Genomic DNA, 23,943 nt, shown 5'->3' on the forward strand with positions numbered 1-23,943 from the left:
TGGAAACTCCATTAAGGGCTTTGGAAAATATAGTTTAAAATAACAAATAAATAATAAACTAAAACAGCAGCATTGAAACACAGATGAGAATCTGAACAGTGCAATCCTAAACAGAGTTAGTGAATGGCTTAGAAGGATGTAAATCTGCTTAGGATTGCACTGTAAGACAGCAACCAGTAAAACCTGTGATATGAAATCAGGATGAGAACCAATAGGAAAGCTAGCAGGACACAGGACAAACAAGGGGAGAGGCGGCGGCAAGGGGAAAATACTATTGAAAACCCTGGGTGAAGCAATGATTTGTCATGTTAATGATTGCTTTCTGCTGCTGGAAATGACCAGAGTTCACTCTGGGAGCACCGTGAATTCCTGCTGCCCCATCTACAGTCTACCTTGAACTTCCCACGGGCAGAAGAAGCAGGAGACCAGCCGGACAGGCCTGCTCCTCACCAGACGGTGAGTGCCTGAGTGCTTGTTGCTCATGGTTTTATACATTGCTATTTCAGCATATCAATTGAGTGCTTTTAGCATTTTTAAATTCATTTTATTGTAACAGAATTGAGTACAGTAGCTTTTATTACAGTGATAGAGCATTAGTATTTTTAGAGTAGAAGAGTAGTAGACTATTACTATTAGAGTATTTGTTAGAATGATGCAGTTTTTTGCATATGTATTTTCATTTGTTTCTTTTTCTTCAGTCATTTGCTTCAAGGTTGTTGTGGAGACATCTTCCAGAGCAAATAAATAAATATCACATCCTCTGATTACCGTATATACTCGCATATAAGCCGACCCATATATAAGCCGAGGTACCTAATTTTAAGAGCCTCTTGTGGCGCAGAGTGGTAAGGCAGCCGTCTGAAAGCTTTGCCCATAAGGCTGGGAGTTCAATCCCAGCAGCCGGCTCAAGGTTGACTCAGCCTTCCATCCTTCCGAGGTCGGTAAAATGAGTACCCAGCTTGCTGGGGGGTAAACGGTCATGACTGGGGAAGGCACTGGCAAACCACCCCGTATTGAGTCTGCCATGAAAACGCTAGAGGGCGTCACCCCAAGGGTCAGACATGACTCGGTGCTTGCACAGGGGATACCTTTACCTTTACCTTACCTAATTTTACCACAAAAACTGGGCAAACTTATTGACTTGTATATAAGCTGAGGGTTGGAAATGCAGCAGGCTACTGGTAAATTTACAGGGTGGCCTAAGTGCTTAATCCATGCTCCATCATCACAGGCTCTCCCATCCAGCCTCCACCCCCCAAAACAATATAGAAAAGTCAAGAGGATGAATAGCTGCTGGTTTTCGTACCTCGCTTTTCACTAACCAAAGGAGTCTCAAAGTGGCTTACAATTGCCTTCCCTTCCTCTCTTGATGCCAGACACCCTGAGAGAGCACTGACAGAACTGCTCTGTGAGAACAGCTCTGGCAGGAGAATCAAACAGTGCCCCCCAGGCCAGCAAACCAGAACAGAACAATAGTACCCAAAGTTGGCAACCTACTATAACAAATCTACCAAACTGGGGGCTACAGTGCCCCCCTGAAAAAAAATACTGAAATAAACAACTGTAAAACTGAAAGAACTGTAAAAATCAATTTTTAAAAGAAACACAACCCCAAGAAGAAAAGGAAAACAATGCTGCCCCTCAGATAAAAGAAGAAAGAAACACTAGGAGAAAGAAACAGTAAATCCCAAAGCACCCTCAAATCCCACCCCACCCCACCCACAGAAACCAAAATAATAGTTTGGAAGAAGTCATTAGGAAAAGAAGGGTTAAAAAAAGTCAAACCTCAGTCAAACCATTGATGTCCTACAAGCTGCCAGCTTTCAAGATCTTTGCAGAAGGCAATGGTTGGCTGGGAGCAACTAGCTCACTTGCAGAAAGCTCAGCTGCAAAAAGCAATGCTATGATTGGCTGGCTGGGAGCAGGCTGTTATTTCAATTACCCGCATATAAGCCGAGGAGGGGATTTTAGTGCTAAAAACTGTGCTGGAAAACTCGGCTTCTATGCAAGTATATACGGTATGTTTCAGAACTCCAGGTGAGGAAATTCCTGGAGATTTGGGGGGTGGGACCTGTGGAAGGTGGAGTATTTTATTTATTTACTTCATGGCAGGTACAATATACCAACCCCCCATAATCGACCTATGATGTTCTATGTAAACCACCCAGAGCCATATGGAAGGGAGGTAAAAAAATCTAGATAGATAGATAGATAGATAGATAGATAGATAGATAGATAGATAGATAGATAGATAGATATTCAATAAAAACCCGATCCCATAACAGAATGAACAGAGCATGATCTAAAAAGATAAAACAAGATTGGCACTGTAGTCCCTCCCCCTGTCCCTGCAGCCATCCAACCCCAGGGTGGGGTGTGCTAGATGTTACCCCTGAGGAGGGGCCCCATTGTTCCTATCCCTGACCAGATGTGCTTCCTTAGGGCCAGGGACCCCCAGTAGATCAGCGTCCGCAGAGTGGAGAATCCTTCCAGGGGCATAAGGAGACAAGCGGTTCCTTCAGATAGGCATGGCCGAAGCCACTGATGGCCTTAATGATTAGCATCAAAACCTTGAACCTGATGCAGTCCAGGACTGGCAACCAATGCAGCCATCGCAACGCAGGCAGGTAATGGGCCCTCCAAGTTGTACCAGTAAGGATCCTAGCAGCTGCATTCCTCACCAGCTGTATTATCTGGGTCGAGGACAAGGGTAGGCCCACATAGAGCAAGCTACAGAAGTCTATTCTAGAGGTGACCATTGCATGGATCACTGTGGCTAGACAGTCTGCAGAAAGTTAGGGTCATAGTAGCCTTACCTGGTGAAGATGGTAAAATGCTGTGCAGCTGTGCAGATGGTAAAATGCTGTACCCACCCTTCTGACCTGGGCCTCCATAGAAAGGGAGGAATCCAGAATCACCCCCAGATTCCTGGCTGAGGATGAGATGATAGGTTGCAGCCCAGCCAGGGTGGGTAGATGCACTTCCTGGTCTACCACGTTTCTGCCCAGACATAGGACCCCCATCTTGGAGGGGTTGAGTTTCAGGTCCGCAACTCTGTACCTGCCGTGTCAGAAGGTACATAAAGATGTTAAATAACATAGGGAGAGTACTGCCTCCTGTAGGACCCTACAAGGAAATCAAGAAGGGTACAATAATTCCTCCAGCACAGCCATCCTCCGGGTCCATTTCCAGAGAAAGGAGCACAGGCATTGGAGAACTGTCCCCCGAATCCCAGCCCCAACAAGGCGGTGGGCCAACAATTCATGGTTGACTACATCGAACGTGGCTGACAGATCAAACATCACATGGATGGCTGAACCATCCCAATCTAGCTGGCACCAGAGATCATCCACCAAGGCGACCAATAGCGTCTGTACCCCGTGATCAGGACAGAAACCCGACTGGTATGGGTCAAGAACTTAAGTATGCTAGGAGCTGTTCCACTGCAGCCTTTTCAACCACCTTGCCCAGAAACACAAGATGCAAAACCAGGCAGTAGTTGGCCGGGTCCTGTGGGTCCAGCGGTGGATTTTTCAGTAAGGGATGAACCATCACCTCCTTCAGTACCTCTGGGAATTCCCCTGTAGATAGTAATAGGTTGATAATCTCTTTCAGAGGGCTTTCTGTCCGCTGGTCCCTCATCTTGAGCAACCAAGACAGATAGGGATCAAGGAGCAAGTGGTCACCATCACGATCCCCAGCAACTCGTCCACTTTGGTTCTTGAGAGCTGCCTGAAGCCATCAAACATATCCCTCCAAGACAGCCAAGGGGCCTCTAGTTCCCTCTCTGTGTTAAAGGCGGCAGGAATGTCCTGACAGAGGAACAAGACCTTGTCCGCGGAAAATCTCACTAATGTCTCACAGCCAAGAGCAAATTGATTACTATTTTGGCGCCCTTCTTCAAGGGTGGTCAGTGACTGAGCTACCCTAAATAATTGGGCCAGGGGAGAGTTTGCAGATGTGATAGAGGTGGCATAAAACCCTTGTTTAGCCGCCCTAGTGGCCATCTCATATGCCCTCTTAAGCGTGCAATAAGATGTTCTGGCCGCTTCATTGCAAGTCTTCCTCCACACTCGCTCTAGCCGTATCACTTCCCCCTTCCTCTCCAGTAGCTCCTGGGTATACCAGGGGGGCAGTTTGAGGCGAGGGCGGAGAGGCGCCTGGGAGCAATCTCGTCAATGGCCATATACTGCCATAAGCTCCCTTGTCTGAAGTATCAGTTTTCTCCAGGGGAACTGATCTCTGTAGTCTGGAGATAAGCTGTAATTTCAGCACGTCTCCAGTCCTCACCTGGAAGTTGAGAATCCTAAATAGTGGTTAACTGTTACAATTCTGCAAAGTGCCTGTGGCAAGTGGAAATGCCTTTAACCACCATTGCTTTCTCTGATCCTATCTTTGCATTGCAAATATTTGCAAAGCATACCACAATTAACAGGGACTATTGTAAATTAATAAAGAAGTTACGACAGAAGCTGATTTATTCAATACTTCTCAACAAAACATCACATTTGGAATTTCCTTTCATATAATTCCTGTGTAAGGCATATTATATCTCAAAAAAAATCCCTTGATATTTCAGGCAAGAATTCATTCAGCTGAATCTTATATTGAAATTAGTCAGAAAAGCATGAAATCAAGGCAAGGGGAAGAAAGTAACAAAATTCGTACAAATGTGCTCCATACCCCCCCCCCCCCCCATCATGCTGACTGAAGCGATTCCTAGAAGGAATCTTCATAATTTTTTCTTAACTTTTCTGCCATGCTGGGGCTGCAACTAGAAGTGTGCAGGTTTTTTTCTTGGTATTTTTCAGTTTGAATCTATTCCCCCTCCCCCCCCCCAAAAAAAAAATCGGGATTCCTAAAAAATCCCAGATTCCAACACTGGTAAAGTATTAAGATCTGAGATTTTTAAAGAAATACTGAAAATTTTTGACCCAAGAAGAAGAAAAGAAAGAGGGCAAAGTCACATACACAAGAAGCTAATTTGTTTCATTTTTTCTTTTGCGGTCTCTTTCGACATGGCATGTTCAAAGAGACTGCAGAAGATAACCTGAAGAAGTAGAGTTAGTTCTTATATGCCGCTTTAGCTCTATCAGGAGTCTCCAGAGAGTCCAGATATTAGGATTTCGTCAGGATATATATATATATTTACCTTTGGGATGCTGAAATATACCCCCAAATAATGATAAGGTATTCTGGGGGATATTTTTGGCTCAGTTGGATCCAAGTTGTAGCTATCCAGACTGTCTGAAGTCCTAGTGACATCATGCCTTGTTTATGGGTCCTGCTGAGCAGATGTGCTCTGGAATGCGGTTGATGCTGAAACTTAATTCCTAGGCATGTGGAAGCCCATTCCATATTGAGATGGTGGCATTTAGAAAAAGGGCTTAAGCCTTCCTTCCCCTGTACCATTTTTTGGATCTAAAGCAGGTCCAGAGAGTTTCATTTGTCCTCACAGCAATAGAATCCAACCCATCTTGCCACATTGACATCTCATTGATTCTATTATTGTTATTGCTATTATTATTGCTCTTATTCTGCTCCTGTCATACTAGCTGTCTCAGGGCAGTGTACAACATGAATCTAAAACATTGGTTACAAGAATAAGAATAAAATATATTAACATTAATAGCTTAAAATTAGCAAATTAGAAACAAACAAAAATAGCAGCACTGATAGATGTTAGATTCTGGACAGTTGGTGGTGCATTAATATGAGGAGGAGTCAGGAGGGGCAGAGGAGGGGAGAAGGAGGCTCAGTCAGCGTTTCTGGGGGGTGTAATTTCTGCTGGCCACAACATAAGCCTGGACAGGGACAAAGACTCCTGCATATCCTAAAAGAGGCCTCTTGTGAGCCTATCCCCTTTGCTGAGGTCCTCCTGGCTCATGTGTTCGAGCTCCTGCCTGCTGTTCTGGGGAGCCTGGCTGTGCCACACCTGCAGAGAGCCAAGAGCCCCCACATGTTGCCTCGTTTTAATAAAAGTTCCCTGGTTGGCACAACACCGATCTCGGAGGCCATCTGCAGGACACATGTGCACCTGTGATGTGACAGTATTATTTAGAGGCCAGACACTGGTCATGACTTTTCTAGTTTTGTTTAATTTGGGGCTGATTGATAGATAAATCTAGTAATATTTGTTGCTAGTTTTGAAAATTAGCATACTTGGAATAACAATTTTCTGCATCTGGAGAGCTTATTCTAAGTATCCATCTATGCATCTATGTATGTTTCCACATATGCATTTAATTATACATCCTGGTATGTATCTAGAATAGTCTTTCTCAACTTCTTGACTGTTGAGAGCCAGTATGGTGTAGTGGTTAGGAGTGTGGACTTCTAATCTGGCGAGCCGGGTTCGATTCTGCGCTCCCCCACATGCAGCCAGCTGGTGGACCTTGGGCTCGCCACGGCACTGATAAAACTGTTCTGACCGAGCAAGAATATCAGGGCTCTCTCAGCCTCACCCACCCCACAGGGTGTCTGTTGTGGGGAGAGGAAAGGGAAGGAGACTGTAAGAATATGGTTGGGAAGCATAGTTGTGGACATGCCCACCTGGGGACCCTCCCCTTCCTACTCCTTCCAGGCCCATCATTGGCCATTTGGGGGGGGCAGGTCAACATAACCATACATTTTAAAAATATATTTAAAATAATTAACTCACACCCATTCGGGAAATCCTTCCAAGGCCATCAAGAAACTTCAGTGTTTCCTGAGACCCTGTTGAGAAAGTCTTATCAAGAATGTTTGGCTCATGCCCTTGTTTGGCTAAATTTTTATTTGGTATCAGCACAACAGCACCATTCAGTGTTTTTATTTTGATCGTACGCAGCGAGTGTTAAGTCCGATGATTATTGTAAATCCTTTGCCCTGCAATTGCTTGCCAACGCCTCTTTCTTGCTGCCTAAGAAACTACATGCTCATCTTGACTCTTGACACACAAACACAGAGAAGCCTCTACTTATTATCCCTCTTGCCCCAGAATGCTTTCTGTAGCTCATGATGAAAATACACTCAGGCAATCCCTGGTCTGCCTAAGCAATAGAGGGCACCTCGCCATATTTTCCTGCCCATCCCTTTTGGGAAATCAAGGGTAGTGAGTGACCTGTCCTCCTGTCCCTTGTTGACAGTGGAATGGTGGCTCCAGCATTTGCTCAGGGCAATAAGGAAGAATTTCACAACCAGGTAAGCTGCTCATATGATCATCTGTGGGAGTTATCAGGGATGTTAGGATTATTTATTTATTATATTATCAAGAGATATCCAATTATAGCAGGCGATTCCTCGCATTGGTCCAAATGTGGCAAATGTACTCTGCTTTCAAGAATCCCTTGGATATCGTAGCTCAAGCCCAAAAAGGTGATTACAAATTACTGAATCTATTTCTGAGTTGCTTCTATATACAACCAGGGCCTCCAGCTGTGGCCGGTCCCAGATTGTGAGCCTCACACAATTTATGCAGGTGATCACTGAAAGCTGCCCAATACCTGCATCTCCCAAGTCCTGTTCTCTTCTAAGAAGATGGATCTCCACAAGAACAGTAGTGGGTAATGCTTAATTTCATTGTCATCTATGATGACAGTGTTTCCCTTAGCATCTAGGTTGGCCTGCTGCTGACTGATATGGGAGTGTTCAGAGAGTGGGTGATTCTCCTGGACCTGGTACCCAAAAAGGTTGAAAAAAACGGGGGGTGGGGGTGGGGATCTATAGAGTTATGCCTGTTAATTATAAAAAGCTAAAATTGTAATCCAAAATCTTTAATCCGATCACATTTTTTTTAAAAGCACTCTTTTGTTTTGTATATACATGCCTTTCCTTGGCATATAAATATTTTAAATAAAACTGCAGTTGTGTAAAAGGGGATGTCCCACAGTTACGAGACTCATCCCAATTACTAGGTACATTTAAAAATAGTAAAAAATATTTTTTTAAAAGAAAACCAAACAAAGCCAAATGCCTTTCTGCCTGGGGGTCTTTCTCAGGGGTTTAAAGCTTGGTCAAGCACAGAAAAGAGGAAAGAAAATAATTGATTTGGATTAATTGTGTGACTATTTTAAATAGCCTTCGGGGAGGGCAGTATATAAATCTAAATAAATAAAAATAAATAAAAGTAAAAGATCATTATTATGGTTATTAACTAAATGTATTAAAATTACCCACACCTACCAGGTGTCAAAAGTTTTATGATTAATTAAGGCCATCAAAGATGGCTGATGTTAGTGGCCCAGATTTCTAAAATTTGCAGTTACTGTCCATAATTCCAAAACACATTATTAAGCCAGCTGTTTCTGAGTTCAGTTGAAGGTGCTAGTTATGACATTGAAAGCCACGTATTTGACAGATCATCTCTTTCCATATTTCCCTACGTGCCAACAAGGGCTTTCAGGTGGCCAGCCATGGGCTCTCCCGCCTCTTAGGTGGCCTGTTTGGCATCAACCAGAGCCCAGGTCTTACCCACTGTAGCTCTAGCCCTGAAGAACTGGGAGACTCCCCATCGTCCCGGGAGATCTTCAGGAGGCACTGCAAAGCTTGCCTGCTCACCAGGACTTTTGCTATGCTGTGGTAGGCATCTGTGGAGGGCGGAAGCAGGAGAGATTGGAGGGTTGGTATTTGTGTTATAAAGGGACAATGTTTTTATTATCGTAAGGTGCCTTGAATCATGAGCAAACTTGGAATATAAATGTGTTCACAAATATAATAAATAGATTTAAGAGCAGCTTATGTTAATTTGTCAATAACACCCTTATGTTTGAAGAAAATTCCTTTATTTTTTTCCCCAAGGTCTCTGAGATGCCTCCTAAACATACAATGCATCACAGGTTCTGCTTTTCAGTAGCATAACAAAAAAGTTGACCTGGCAGGGCTAGAAGAGGAAGACTTTTGCTTTCAGTCTAGTCTAGTCATAGAAAACACAATTGATGTAATGATTTGCTCCTGGCACCTGTCTACATTTACAAGGTCACTGCCAATAGAACCCCACCCAAACTTTTAGGCACCTCAAGACCAGGTTTGCATCACTGCAGTCTTCCTTGAACCAAAACCCCATCTCCAAGAACTTGAAAGAGGAATGTTCATAGCATCTCACATTTGTAACGTCCAAGGGCCAATTGTGGCCGGGCTGATATGGAATGCTTCATGACACTCCCTGCTCTTTATGGGGTTGTGATGCTTTTGTTGGTCAGTTTCTTTTTGACAATGCAAAAATCAATGCCAGGCTTCTTTTCACCTCTATCTTGCACTTGTTAAAAGCAATTAGTTTTTGTATCTCCAGCAGCACTCCTGACATCTCTCTTCGGGACACAGATGTTTATGTTCACTGGCTACATTTCCCCTGAATTATTTAAGTTGCTTTGCCATGAAAAATACTGGGAACATCTGGTTTCTTAGAGGAGTTTTATGTTTTGAAAATAAGACTGAAGAATAGGGAATTCCCTTTGATACATTTGGTATGTGAGTTCCTTAAACTGGAATTGGCTAATCTGAGGAATAAAAACATAATTCAACATTTGTTCATTTAACATTTGTTGAATGAAGTATTGTTGATAGAAAAAACAATAATTTAGCATACTGCAGTGGTTGGTTAATTTTTGATCATATTATTTTCATTCATTCTATTATTCTTATTTATTACTTGCTTTATAACTCACTCCTAACTTGCATCCAGAGACAGCTGACATCTGTATATGTCAGGAGCCTATTGCCTCCTTTACTTTACGTTTGCTCCTCACATAACTAAAAAACTTTTCTTGTTACAATGGGCTTCCCTGGCCAATCTTAGCTCGGCTTTGGCCTTTCTGAAGATTGATCTACAGTGCCTAGTAACCTGTAGGTACTCTTCTTTAGAGCTCTGTCCTTCCCTCCATTTCCTGAACATTTTCCTTTTCTTTCTTAGTTCCTCTTGAAGTTCTCTGTTCATCCAAATAGGCTTCTTAGAGCTCCTGCAGTGTTTTTGTCTTTCTGGGATAGTTATTGATTGAGCATGCAATAGCTCTTGTTTGAGTTTTCACATGCTGTACTTGTAGTTTAAACCCATTACTGTGTGTCCTTTCCTCCGCAGACAACGGAAACAGCATCCTGCCCTCCTCCAAGTGACAACCTTTCAAATACTTAATGAGGGCTCTCATGTCCCCTCTCAAAATCCTCTGCTCCCCAATGGCACCTTTAAGTTTTATTCAAGAAGCATACCTCCACATGAAAACTTATACATCAAATAAAACTTTGTTGATGTTAAAGATACCACTGGACTCAAACTTTGTTCTTCTTCAGACCAACATGGTGACCCACCTGAATCTATCTGCTCCCTCTAGATGTTTGCTCCCACTGGTGTAAAGAGACAACATCATTTTAGTCCTTTTCCCCATTGAACTTCGAGATGTTAAAGAATACACTTCCAAGTTCGTGATTCTTGGATGGATTTTATATACAGGGATAAGGCTGGTATAGGTTCCCACTTTCCATGAGTCACAGGTGAAGATGAAAAAGTAAGGCTTTTAAGAAGAATGACAATGGGGGCCATCCACATGAATAGAAAGCCTGGACAAATGAAAAATGTTTTCATCTGGCACTTAGAAGATAACAGCTTGGTGAATCTCTAAAGGCCATTCATCTTCTCCAGGCAAAAAAACCAAATAATAGTCCTCCATTAAGTTGCCCAGGACAGAAATTATTATCCCTCAGTCTCAATTTCCTATCCCTTGAGGGACTGAGAAGGAACAAATCCACATAATAATTAGGAATCCCCCCTAGTCTCTATAGAAAATACCATAAGGACTATGAAAAACAAACTGAGAGCATTGTCCAGAAGTGACATTACATCCTCCACAAACTCTGCCGCCATCAGACACTGTCCCTCCAAATCTCCTAACTTTTCCAAGGCAGTGTTGGGAATCCTACCAAGCCACTGTACAGAGTAGGACAGTGAGGATTCCACGGCTGTGATGTGCTCACTCCCAGCCATCAGAGGAACGGGAGATGTCTGGCACGGTTTATTGGGCCTGCACAATTGCTAAATGGGTTCAAGCCAGGCCCCACAGCCAGCAGTAGCATGGACCCAGGATATGATGGGAGGTACTTGTCTGGCATGACAAAATACCTTGAAAAAGACTGCTTGCTTGTGGTTGCTGTCCACTTCGCTTAAGGGGGGGGGGGGGAGAGCATGGAGACAAGTTTTATCAGTAACCATTAAGAACTTAAATAGAGATAATAAGCATGAGAAATTTTCCAGATTATTAAAGAAGGAACTTGCTTTTTTTTAGATGTATAAAGTATCCTAAGGGCATAGTGGAGAAGGAAAAGTACTTGAAATGAATGAAACATGGACACATGTTTTCTTTCTACACAGAAGAGGAAAAGGGGAGTAGCAATCCCTGTTATAATACAAACACTTCAAATGGGTGCATGGTGAGTTATCATCTCAGAATCAATCAGTTATTCAAACAGATGCTGAGATGACAGACATAAGCCCCAAACCAAAACAAAGCCCCCTCCCCCCCCATTTTTTGAAGCACAGGCATGGATTCAACATGGAGACAGCGCTTGGAGAACACCGGATGTCTCACATTTGATCAGGGCGATCTCCCTTTCACTGACTCGGCTTAAAGGTCATGCTGGGCCTGGTATCATTGCTGGAGAAGTGAATTCACTGGCAAAAATAAGTGGTTTCCATAGGGATGCAGCCTCCTTTGTGGGACCTGGGGATCCTTTGCAATTATAGTTCATCTTCAAACGATCGGCTCCTCTGGATAGAACGGCTGCTTTGGAGGGTGGGCCCCAGAGCATTGTATCCCACTGAGGGGCCTCCGTGCTCCAAATCCCACCCACTGCCAGCTCCACCCCCAAAGGACTTCCAACCCAGCGCTGGCAACCCTGGTTTTCTGTTGTTAAATCCATGGGTTCAAAGGAAGCCAAGACCAAGGGAGTTCAATCAGCTTGTTATATGATCTCAACAGGATATTACAAGAGGCAAAGCTAAGCTGAGAACCCCCTGAAAACCCCCAGCTTATATGCAGTAGCAAACACCGGCTCTTCCCGCCAGTGTGTGTGATTGGTCAGTTTCAGTGGGAAAGGGGCTCCTCAGGGGTCCCAGTTCTTGTCTGAGCGAGCGCGTGCACAAGTCTCCACTCTGCCTGGGAGGATTTATTTTTATTTTATTTAAGCTCTGTGTCACAACCCAAAAGGTTTACTTTCTGAACCGCCAGAGCAAAGTCCCCGTCATCGGGTGGATCCCCCAAAGTCCGTTCACTGGATGGCACAAACGGGGAAGGGCATTAGGGGCACCCCGTCACAGATCAAGGGAACTGACCACTCGAATGAGGGCAAAAGGGGACAGATATAGGTCTGAGCCCCCACCCACAGTCCTATGTGGGAAAACCCTTTCCAGGAAAGTGCTTGATCTGCCAGAGTATGGATACTGGAGCCTACAGGAGCCTCAGATGGCCTGGCCACATCTAGCCACTGCACATAATGTTTTCCATTTCAAAGCAGTACAGAGAGATAGTGATTTACATTTTACAGACTCACCCGGTAGAGCCAAGGTGAAATTAGGAAGGGACTCAGAAGGGAGGGTGAATAGGAGATACCCAAATGGAGATTGACATGGAACATGATGCCTTCCACTTTAAGAGGAACCCCCCCCCCCCAGGTTCCCAGAACCATGGCGGATGAGGATGAGGTCTTGGGATAAACCTCATGAATCCTGCAAATCAACTTTGGTGTGAAACATCCCCCACGTCCACCCACTCATTTGCAGAATCTGGGAAACCTTTCCAAGAGACCAAGGACTGAAACCACCCACTTTGCATGTGTAAATTCAATATGTTGGAAAGTTCATAATGTGTCTCTTCCCCTACCATGACCTGATGGGGGGGGGGGGGGTCATCTAGATACCACTCATCAGGAGCAGGAGCTGCCTTTAGCAGACTGACATGAAACATGGGGTGGACTTTGCAGAAGGTGGAGGGCAGCTCTACCTGGGCAGCTACCTCATTCACCATTTTGAAATTTTTAAATGGTCCCACAAAATGGTAGTTCAGTTTTTTTAAAATTGAGGTACTATTTTTTCAGGTGTTTTGTGGATATAAACTCCAAGTCCCCTACTTTAAAGCCAGGACCAAGCCAGAACCAGGAGACCTTTCCGGTTGGACTGTTTCTGGCTGTAGCACCCTCCAAAGCCCCCTCCAAAGCATCCACCACCACCATCCATGATTCCCATATCTTGATGGCCCCTTATCTACCCAAGGGGAAACACTGCCAGGATCCATAGGAAGAGAGTCTAATGCCGGAAAAGGGCATGGAGCATACCCATAGATCACTTCAAAGGGGGAGAGACCAGTGTTCACATGGGTGTTGTTGTACATGTATTCGGCCATGAGGAGTACCATTTTCCCGGGGATTTCTAGCAGCTTTAGAAGACGAGGTTTCCCCACCCTCAGCTTGGTGGTAACACAGACAGGACAGCGCTTGATGTAAGCCACTCCATCCCAGCAAAGGTGTGGCTGCCCAAACTACTGGCAAACCAAAGAGTACATTTTCATAAAACCAAAGTGGCCCAACATCTTGCTGTCATGTCAGATCCTTGAGGGCTTCTGGGATTTCCACTCTGTAGAAGAGCCCGTTCACTTCAGTGAGGATGCCCCAAAGCCACAGGAGATCAGGATCCCCCCTCAGTGCCTCCTGGGAAGCAGCTGTGCTAATCCCATGTAGATCTGGAGGGGGGGGGGCTGGTGGTCCTGCCTTTGTTTGGCTCTGAGTCTGGATCAACAGACCCTGCTGGCAGGAGGTGAACACGGTGTCCACCACCAGATAGATAGACAGAAATTTTATTATGGTTTGCACCAGACATAAAACAGAGGAAATTATACAATGCATCCCAGATAAAACATGATGTTAAAATACATATACATATACATGTTGTTATTGTTGTTAGGTGTGAAGTCATGTGCGACCCATCGTGACCCCATGGACAATGATCCTCCAGGCCTTCCTGTCCTCTACCATTCCCCGGAGTCCATTTAAGTTTGCACCGACTGCTTCAGGGACTCCATCCAGCCACCTCATTCTCTGCCATCCCCTTCTTCTTTTGCCCTCAATCGCTCCCAGCATTAGGCTCTTCTCCAGGGAGTCCTTCCTTCTCATGAGGTGGCCAAAGTATTTGAGTTTCATCTTCAGGATCTGGCCCTCTAAGGAGCAGTCAGGGCTGATCTCCTCTAGGACTGACCAGTTTGTTCGCCTTGCAATCCAAGGGAGTCTTCTCCAGCACCAGAGTTCAAAAGCCTCAATTCTTTGACGCTCGGCCTTCCTTATGGTCCAACTTTCGCAGCCATACATTGCAACTGGGAAGACCATAGCCTTGACTAAACGCACTTTTGTTGGCAGGGTGATGTCTCTGCTTTTTAGGATGCTGTCTAGATTTGCCATAGCTTTCCTCCCCAGGAGCAAGCGTCTTTTAATTTCTTTGCTGCAGTCCCCATCTGCAGTGATCTTGGAGCCCAGGAAAATAAAATCTGTCACTATCTCCATTTCTTCCCCATCTACATACATACATACATACATACATACATACATACATACATACATACATACATACATACAGGTAAAGGTATCCCATGTGAAAGCACTGGGTCATGGCTGACCCTTGGGGTGACACCCTCTAGCGTTTTCATGGCAGACTCAATACGGGGTGGTTTGCCAGTGCCTTCCCCAGTCATTACCGTTTACCCCCCAGCAAGCTGGGTACTCATTTTACCGACCTCGGAAGGATGGAAGGCTGAGTCAACCTAGAGCCGGCTGCTGGGATCGAACTCCCAGCCTCATGGACAGAGCTTTCAGACTGCAGGTCTGCTGCCTTACCACTCTGCACCACAAGAGGCTCTTAAATACATACATACATACATACATACATACATATATACATACATACATACATACATACATACATACGTACAAAATTTAAAGTATTTATTTATTTATTTATTTATTTATTTAGATTTCTATACTGCCCATTTCTTTGCAGCTCTGGGCGGTTTACATTGAAACATTCTATAACTTACATGGTACGTTATACAGACTGTAACATCAAACAACTTTCAGTAAAGCATCAAAGGATTACAATAACACATCTTTAAATAGGACAGGGTCCTATTAAATAAAAGAGTAAGGCCACCTGGGGAGGAGTTAGGGCGGGCCCTGTCTAGGATAAAAACTCAGAGGGCCCAATCAGGAGCCGCGAAGTGGCTCCTGATTGGGCCCTCTGAGTGTCCATCCAGGGCCAAGCAGCCAATGGGGAGGCGCGCAAAGTGCCTTCCTATTGGCCCCTCACCAGGACAGACCAAAATTCCATTCACCCAGCCCAGTCTGGCTGCCAGTCTGCTCCTGACCACCGCAGGGAGAGGAGGTCAGCAGGACTGCCAAGGGGGGTTGGATAGGCTGTGCCAGCCCTTTTCACCCCAAGGCTGTCCTAACTGCCATGTCCAACTTCAGGAGGCTGCAGAGTGCGCCCCCTCCCCCTCCCTCCCTCCCTCCCTCCCTCCCTCCCTTCAGGCCTGCTGCGAAGGAGCCTCTGACAGCCCCTGACTGGGGGGAGGGAGGCCTTTCCAAGAGCAACACAGGGGAGCCTGAGGGCCTTCCTTTTGAGGGGGGGACTTTCCCCTTCTGCCAAACAGTTGCCTGACAGGGAGGCCACAGAAAAGCCCCTTCTCACTTAAAATACTGCTCTGGCCAGGGGTTAGACACAGCCAAGCCATGTGTCTTTCTTCTTTGCAACTCTCTGCAGATTTGAGGCCACTGCACAGTGTTATTCTGCACAGGAAGCTGGCTCTTTTGTCTCCTGTTTCATCTGCACAACAACCCTGTGCAGTAGGCCTCAAGTCTTTCAATTCAACAACAACCTGTGTGGGAAGCCTTAAATGTTTCTTCTCTACCACAACCCTGTCCAAAGTAGCCCTTTTTGCCTGGGGAGCTGATCTTTATACTCTACAGGTGAGCTGTAATTCCAGGAGCTCTCCAGGCCACACCTGTAGGTTGGCTACCCCTGGGTTGGAAATATTCCTGGAGGTTTGGAGGTGGGACTTCAAAATCGTACAATGCCTCAGAGTCCAGCCTTCAAAGGAGCCATTTTTGCCTGCAGTTGGTAGGGAGTGGTGCAGGAGTGTCCCTCCTGGCCTATGGGGTTATGGCCAGCCCTTATCAGCAACTGTTTGTATTCTGGGGTGCAGACAGGCAGACCAGCATCAGTCCTGTGAGTCTGGAAAGTGCAGGAAGATCTAAATAAATATTTACAACCTGAAACTAAATAGAGAACAAGTAAATGTCTGGAGACACATCGTCACTGATATAGTAACTGGCAAATAACCTTGGCCTGGCAAATAAAAAAAACAGTATTAAAAACCTTACTAAGGTCAAGACTGCTGTGCACAGAGAGTCTTCCTCTTGGGGTTGCCAGCTTCCCTGTGAGGCTCGCTACCCCACCTCCCTCATGGGGAGTCTGCTATGGGGAGAGAAGGGGAAGACGATTGGAAAATGCTTTGAGACACCTGAGGCCTCCTGGGTCACTGCGGCCCATTCCCAGTTCTCTTAGACCTCTCACAACCCTACATACCTCACAGGTTGACTATTGTGGAGAGACAAATGGAAAAGGTGTTTGTAAACCGCTTTGAGACTCCTTTGGGTAGTAAGCAATAGGGTACAAAAATCCGTTCTTCTAAGAAACAACCATGAAAGAAGCATGTGGGCACATAACATTTTACCAACAGTGAAAATATGGGAGACGGAAGGAACAGGGTGGACACCTGTGTACTGTGAGTATCCTATGTGTATTAGGGCAGAGGGGCATTTCGGTGAATGTGGCCTAATTCACACAAGAAGGGAAATGATGCAGAACTGGGGGGAATTGGTTGCCATGTAATCTTCCCCTAAGAAGAGTCTCCAGTCTGATTTTCCCTTCACATATCTGAGGACATGGCTCTGGAAAGCTCATCTGTAACCACTATGCCACAGTTCCCAAAGGTCAGTCCTCTCCCACACTCAATGGACATTCCACATCACAGGTTCTTGACACCCATCTCTCCACACCCATGCCCTCATTTGCCACCATGCCACCACAACCTCCCACACAACACACACATTCAACCCCATGCCCTTACAGACTGGACAACTCCTCCCCTTCCTCTTTCCACTGCCAAGCTCTAGCGCCCGTTGTTTTCTTGGAGACAACGGGCTTTGCCCCTAGTTTATAATATAAATAACAATTAACAGTAACTTTGGGAGAGTCCTGGGCGGGCGTCTGGGGGGTCCAGCAGGTGTTCCGTGTCGGTCGGCCTCAAGCGAATGCCTGGTGGAAGAGCTCCCTCTTGCAGGCCCTGCGGAAGAGTGGAAGTTCGGGCAGGGCTCTGATCTCCTCAGGGAGCTCGTTCCACCAGGTGCTTGAGCCACCCCGTCACTGCTTCTAGGCAGCTGTGTACTGTTTCTGGGGGAGAGTCAGGGCGGCCATCCTTCAGGAGGAAAGCTGGGTGTCATCCATATATTGGTGGTAACCCAGCCCAAACCTCTGCACCAGTTGAGCAAGTGGGCACATAAAGATGTTGAATAGAATGGGAGAGAGAACTGCCCCTTGAGGGACTCCACATGCCAGTTGGTGACAGTTTGATGTACTCTCTCCTAGTGCTACCCTCTGTCTGATCCTGGAGGAAGGAGATCAACCACTGAAGGGTGGTTCCTCGGTGAGGCGGTGAGCTAGAAGCTCATGATCAACCGTGTCGAACGCTGCTGAGTCTAATAATACAAGCAGTGCCAACCCATGACAGCCTTTTCAATCAAGTTGCCCAGAAGCACCAAGTGCAAGACTGGGTGGTATTTGGAAGGCTGTTGCGGGTCCAAAGATGTTTTTTTGAGCAGTGGGCGAAACACTGCCTCTTTTAATCCTTCCAGGAATTCTCCTATCGAGAGGGAGAGATTATCTTCCAGAGGGGGGCTACTACTCTTCTATCAGTTGTTTTTAGAAGCCATGATGGTCTAAGGAGCAAGTGGTTGGCTTTGCTGCCGTTAGCATCTTGTCACCTTCGGTCAGCATGAATCATCTGAAGTTACTCAATGTACTCTCCAGAGATGGCCAAGGGGCCTCTAGTTCACTTTCTGCCTCCAAAGTTGGAGGGAGTGTTGAGATTTTGTCTATAAAGAGGCTTGCAAATGCCTCACAGCTGATGTCCATTTGGTTATTATTTTGGCGCTCTTCATCTAGGGCCATAAGAGATCAAACTATCATAAATAACTGCTGGGCATGAGTTAGCAGAAACAATTTTTAATACTTTTATACTGTTTTAAATATCTTATACACCATTAATCAACTGACTGACTGACTGACTGACTGACTGACTGACTGACTGACTGACTGACTGACTGACTGACTGACTGACTGACTGAGTGTAAATATGTGTAATAATAATGTGATGCACATATACATGTGACTTGATAGTAGTGATGTGAAAGCGACTTATGGGTTCTGTGGACAATCTTAACCCACTGCTGCAGAGTGGTATAAATAAAGTGCTAAGCCGTAAGGGGGAAGAAATAGGGCAGGCCCTGTCCGGGATAAAAACTCGAAGGGCCCAATCAGGAGCCGCAAAGTGTCTCCTGATTGGGACCTCTGATTGTCATTCCAGGGCCAAGCAGCCAATGGGTCACCATTAGCTGCTTGGCCCGGCCTCGCCTCGGCTGCCCGGAGACTCACCGCGCACAAAGAGAAGCAGCCTTCCATGAAGGTGAGTCCTCCCGCCGGCTTCCCCTCGCCCTCGGGAAAGGAGCAGGGATGCCACGTTGAAGATGCAGCATCCCTGCTCCTTCCCCCCCCCCGCACAGCCGCTTTCGCAGCTCTACGTGGACCCGTGGCCCTCCTTTTCCCTGTAGGAGCCGCCGCCCAGGCCTGTGCAGCCCACGCCCGGCCTCTCGCCGCGCCACGCCAGCCACGCGAAGGCTTCCCGGGTCCTGGCGTGCTGCTGAGAGAGCCTCCATGTGGCCTGGTCAAGTCTGGCGAGAACCTCCAGGAAGGAAAACTAGCTCCGCAGCCACCAAACACACACACACACACACACTCGGCTATCTTCCCCCCCCTCCATCCCAAGACCCGTTCCTGCACCGCCATCACTTCCCAGCCACCACACACACATGCACACCCCCCCACGAACTACTCCCCTTCGATCCCGAGACCTGTTTCCATGCTGCTGCTGCTTCCCAGCCACCAAACACTCATGGACACACACACACTGTGAACTACCTCCCCTAGATCCCAAGACCCGTTCCCATGTCGCCGCCGCTGCTTCACAGCCACCAAACATGCACGCACACACAAAAAATGCACACACGCACCCACCTACCGCGAACACCCCCCTCACTCCTGAGACTCGTTCCCGCACCCCCACTGCTTCCCAGACACCAAACACGCACACACACACACACGCACGCCGCTATCTTTCCCCTTGATCCCGAGACCTGTTCCTGCGCCACCGCCGCCCAGCCACCAAACACACAGACACACACACACACGTTCCGGACACACACCCCTGTCCCATCCCATTCCACCTACCTCCCTGCCTGCCTTCTTCCTTCCTGACTTCCTCTGTTTCTCAATCTCCTTCCTGTCTCTCTGTCTCTCCCTGTCACTTGCTTCTTGTCTTCCTGCTTTACTTCCTTTCTCCCTTCCTTTCTTTCTCCCTTCTATCCATCCCTTCAACCACCCCTTGCCCTCATTTCTCCCTCCCATCCCTCCTTCCCTCTTCTACCAACCTTTCCTACACCTTTACTCCCCATCTGCTAGCGCCCACTTTATTTCTTCTACAGCAGGCTTAATTTCTAGTAAGTTAAATATAAGCCAACAGTGTGATATGACAGATAAGAAGGCTAATGTGATATTAGGTTGTATTGCTAGAAGCATAGAATCCAGAGCAAAGGAAGTTATAATACTGCTCTATTCTGCATAGGTTAGACCTGATTTGGTATACTGTGTCCAGTTCTAGGTTCCGCAATTCAAGATGGATATTGACAATTTGGAATGTGTCCAGAGAAGGGTGACCAGGATGGTTGAGGGGCTGGAATCCAGGCCTTGCAAGGAAAGGTTGAGAGAGTTGGGGCGTGTAGCTGGGAGGAGAGGGGGGGAGGGGATGATAGGATAGCTGTGTTTATGTCAAAGATAGACACATATTGCTTACTGCAGCTTTAGTGACAAGGACCAGAAGTAATGGGTTCAAATTATGCCGCTTCAGGCTTGAATGGCTGCTTTGGCAGCCAAAGTGCACAACCCTAGCTGGATTGGATGGCCCGTTGTGGTCTCTTCCTGCTCTGTGTGATTAGTCCAGCTATGTGTGTGATTCAGTGAAGGTTAGTTCTCTTTCTCTAAGGTGCTGAGTTTCCCAAACTAGAACAATGATTAGGGCATGCAGGATAGACCATTTCAAAGAGACATAAGCTTCTTTATTTCACTTAAGCTTTGAACAATTTAAATTTAAAGCCCTTGCTTAAATGGAAATAAATTTGTGAGACTGTTATGATTACTGTACATTGTAGATATGCATATTTTTAACATTGAAAAGTTAAAGTAAACATTAAGTATTTGACCAGATTTCTTATCAGGAAACTTCCTTAGAATAGCATTTTACAAACTCGATTTAAACCATGCATTCTCATCAATACATGACGTATTAAAATGTAAACGCTGGAATGGATTTTGCTGAGTAAATCTGAACATTTCTACTTATTGTCAGTTCAATCAGAGCTGCTTGACATGTGCTTACTTATCCCTCCACCTGCCATGCTTGTTGGGTTGCCAAATGGCCAACCAGGGGGGTGGGATCAGCAAGGAAAATTGAATGGCATTTGTTTCTCTTTGCACACGAGCAGCACTCTCCAACCCAGGGTTCTTCCCCCACAGAAGTCAACAGGTTTGTGACAAAAGGATGTGAAGTACGTTAGACCAGACAGCAGGGGATGGAGGGATCTTACTGGGAGCACGAAGTCAAGGAGCAGGAAATAAACATGATATGCCTAGTTGACACTTCCCCTGCCCTTCTGGGTTGGTCTGGCTGGACTGTCACTTTTATGGCCTGGGGCAAGGCCTCCATATGAGGGAGGGGAGAGGACCTTTTCATCTGACTCTTTCAGTGCAGAAATGGACAAAAAGGTTTACCCTTTAAAAATGCAACGATATCGTTATTTTAGAAACAATCATAGTCTTGCTGGGGGAAGAAGATCCAAACTGGGGGATCCCCTGCTCGCAACTGGGGATTGGCAGCCCTAATGAAAAAGCATAACTCCACTTAGGAGTGGATTGGAAGCCATTATTAAAGGAATAGAAGTTGGAAAAAAACCATGTTGACATTCTCAGCATACCTTTGTTATCGCTGCTTTGTACAAGAGTGAACTATAAACCCCCACATGCAACCAGGTGGGTGACCTTGGGCTCACCACAGCACTGATAAAGCTGTTCTGACCAAGCAGTAATCTCAGGGCTCTCTCAGCCTCTCTCACCTCACAGGGTATCTGTTGAGGGGAGAGGAAAGGGAAGACGACTGGAATCCACTCTGAGACTCCCTCGGGTGGAGAAAAGCAGCATCTAAGCACCAACTCTTCTTCTTCTTCTTCTTCTTCTTCTTCTTCGTCAGTAATCTCAGGGACTCTCTCAGCCTCACCTCCCTCACAGGGTGTCTGTTGTGGGGAGAGGAAGGGAAGGCAATTGGAAGCCCCTTTGAGACTCCTTCGGGTAGAGAAAAGCAGCAATATAAGAACCAACTCTTCTTCTTCTAAAAATATTTGCTACAGTTTCAAAGGCAGTCTTAGGGTGTGATTGGACTGCTGTGTCTATGTTGCCCAGGGCACCAGTGATCTGATTGCTCACTTTACTGGCATATCAAACCTCAGTCCCTCTCACTTCTTTTGGTCCTTATGCTTAAGTGTAATCTAGAAAATAAATCTGCAACCTTGACACTGTAAAACATGTTGGTCTACCCAAAACGTTGGGAGCCTGTGAAAGCACACTGGGCGACACACCAAATCCAGTTTTATTGAGTGAATGGATGCATGGATAGTTGGGCATTCAGGTGTGTCTAATACATTTGCCAAGTTTGTGGGGTTATCTGAGAAGACACAGCATAGTTAGTGTGCACAAATAATACACCCTTTATATATTTACAGAAGCAAGGAAAACCCCACCTATTTATTATTATTATTATTATTATTATTATTATTATTATTATTATTATTATTATTAACAATAACAATAACAATAATATTGATTTGATTTGATTTTTATACCACCACTCCCATAACTGGCTTGCGGCGGTTAACAAAATAGGAACATCGATACAATTTAAAATCTCCATAAAACAATTAAAACAGTTCACACATATGGCAAGTGGCGGCGACCTAATGTGACCACCCCCCCCCCCGTATTCCGGGCATCGGTCAGTGTAGATGAAACAGTAACTGGAAGCAAAACATAAGATGGAATAAACCCGGCCAGAGGATGAAATTAGGCCCCTCAACAGTCTAGCACTTGGGGGGGGGGACCCAATCGAAAAACCCAGGGGCTCCTGCTCGGCCTCAATTAAATGCCTGGTGGAAGAGCTCCCTTTTGCAGGCCCTGTGGAACTCAGAGTGCCCTGACAGGGCCTGCAGCTTGTCCGGGAGCTCATTCCACCAGGTAGGGGCCAGGATCGAAAAGGCCCTGGCCCTGGTCAAGGCCAGATGGGCCTCCTGAGGCCCCAGGACCTATACAGACAAATGTTCCCCCTTCCTGTGTTGCTAGGAATCTATCCAACTGTCCTTCCATCCAGCCAGCCTTGTGTAGTGGTTAGTGATGGAATGGGATCTGGGAGATCTGGGTGCGAATCCCTACTCAGTGGATGATCTTGGGCCAATCACACACTTTCAGCCTAACGTATCTCGCAGGGCTGTTCTCCTGAAGGCAAAAAAAAAGGAGTGAAGAGAAGCCACTTTAGAGAAATAAAAGCAGAACAGAAGATAGATTGCAAATTCCCCAGCATTTGATCCCATTCTTGTTTGTTGTTGGGAATGGGGAGAATGATCCATTTGAATTCGACCGGATCCCATCAGGCTCAAGGAGTGTTAATCTACTTAGGCTCAGGTGAGTTCAGTCTAGTTTTGATTCACTTCATTGCCCAGCCATAATGGTTATTAACAAGCTTAAGGGCCTTTGGGAGCTTATGGATAACAATGAAGCATCCTGGAAGGTGGGAAATCATTATGCTAATAAGGCCAGGATAACCCTTTGCAGTCACACGCAGTTTCCACACTAATCCTTAGGGCTGGAGCAGGTCACAAGGTCTGTAAACCTTTCATCAACTTCATGATTTTTTTTGCATCTGCTCTTTAATTAATGAATGTACAGTAACATAAAAGTAGATGTAAAGGAGGGTAATATTTAAGATTTTCATGCACCACTGGAAATATTTAATAGCCTCGAGTGTGTATGCATTTGGAAACAGCACCTTTACAATGATTCTGCTTTGGTTCAATTGTATTTATTCATTTTTACATCCTTTGACTTTGTAATTAATGTGTAATGTCTCCAAGTGAAGAGAAGAAAGGTGCCTTGAAGAGCAAGAGGATATAATTCCAGCAACGGAATGAAAGGACATTTTTTTCAACGTTAGTAATATATTCAGAAGAAAACCAGAACCCAATTTTTTAAAAAATCTACTATGGATATTACTTAACATTTCTCAAAGCAATGAAATCATCAATTCAGCCCCCGCATCAGGAATTGAAGGCCTAGCAGTTTTTCACTGGAAAGATAGCTCAACAAACTGGAGGTGCTGTATAACAACAACAACAACAACAACACTTTATTTCTATCCCACCCTTTTCTAGGCCAGCTCAGTTCTGGCAACAACTGACTGTAAAAACATACAAATCAATAAAAGCATTAAAACAATAAACCATCTC

The 23,943-nt window shown here is 45.7% G+C and overlaps 2 long non-coding RNA genes across 2 annotated transcripts in view; one reads left to right on the plus strand and one right to left on the minus strand.

The window, feature by feature from the left end:
- LOC143823891 (uncharacterized) overlaps positions 1 to 23,943 on the minus strand; it is a 164,385-nt gene that overhangs the window by 96,941 nt on the left and 43,501 nt on the right. The gene's annotated exons all lie outside the window — the stretch shown is intronic.
- Positions 339 to 10,581, plus strand: LOC143823798 (uncharacterized). The gene is made up of 3 exons (XR_013226582.1): positions 339 to 456; positions 7,128 to 7,182; positions 10,055 to 10,581. It is a non-coding gene; the product is annotated as an uncharacterized LOC143823798 (long non-coding RNA).

This window comes from Paroedura picta, chromosome 14 (assembly GCF_049243985.1).
Source record: "Paroedura picta isolate Pp20150507F chromosome 14, Ppicta_v3.0, whole genome shotgun sequence".
In the NCBI taxonomy this organism is placed as follows: Eukaryota; Metazoa; Chordata; class Lepidosauria; order Squamata; family Gekkonidae; genus Paroedura; species Paroedura picta.